We start from the raw sequence: 905 nt of genomic DNA, 5'->3' as shown, positions 1-905 counted from the left end.
GTGAGGATGAAGCACATTCTAACATTTAACCATCTGTCAGTCAACATTATTTATTGAATACCTGCTGTGTATGGAAGTTAACCTTAAAACAAATCAATCACAAAAAAGTCAAGATTTTAATACTGAATACAAGCAAATGAAAGTAAGTACATCAATTCCTGGCCAACAATTTAATAAGAAGTTGCTTTATTATTTTGCATTTCTATTGTATGCATACTCTTAGAATGTGCTGTTTGCCTGTACTACAAATACAGTCCTTTAATTCGAAAGTCAAAGTATGTAGTATATAAGTGTTCTATCAGGAACTGTCTTCTAGCTAGGATTATCCCACTATCTCCACACATTTTCGTGGACGACTTTTCTTGTGTTTCTGAATAAGTCATTAATTAAAGGACTAATACTGACATATTTCCCAATTATCCTGGGATAAGATGCAATATGATAACTTTTTGCATCATATAGTGTTATTACCAATGTTCTGAGTGAGAATTATAAAGAAATCCTCACTGGGTCCTTCTGTTTTTAGATGTGGACATAGTACTTTTCTCTTAAGTTACTTGTTGAGTCTATTAACATTTTGAGTACGTATTAGGCACTTAATATATTTCACATCTTTTATTTGTTTTACTACCATCCCCAACTGAAAGTGCAACTCAAAAACAATATTAAGGTATTGCATAATGTGACATGTTAGAATAAAAGAGGTCTCATCTCCAAAATAAGGATACTTAGAGCCTGGCCTCTGTAAAGAGGAAGGTTCATTATTTTAGTTTAAGCTAAGAAGAAAAGAAAGAAAAAGAGATGAAAAGAACGAAGGAAAGGAAGAAGGGAAAAAAGGAGAAAAAATGGAGGGAATAAGGAAGGAAAGAGGCAGAAGGAGAAAGATATACATGCTTCAAATTGCT

Source organism: Canis lupus, chromosome X (genome assembly GCF_011100685.1).
Source record: "Canis lupus familiaris isolate Mischka breed German Shepherd chromosome X, alternate assembly UU_Cfam_GSD_1.0, whole genome shotgun sequence".
Taxonomy (NCBI): Eukaryota; Metazoa; Chordata; class Mammalia; order Carnivora; family Canidae; genus Canis; species Canis lupus.
This window is presented reverse-complemented; position numbering follows the sequence as displayed.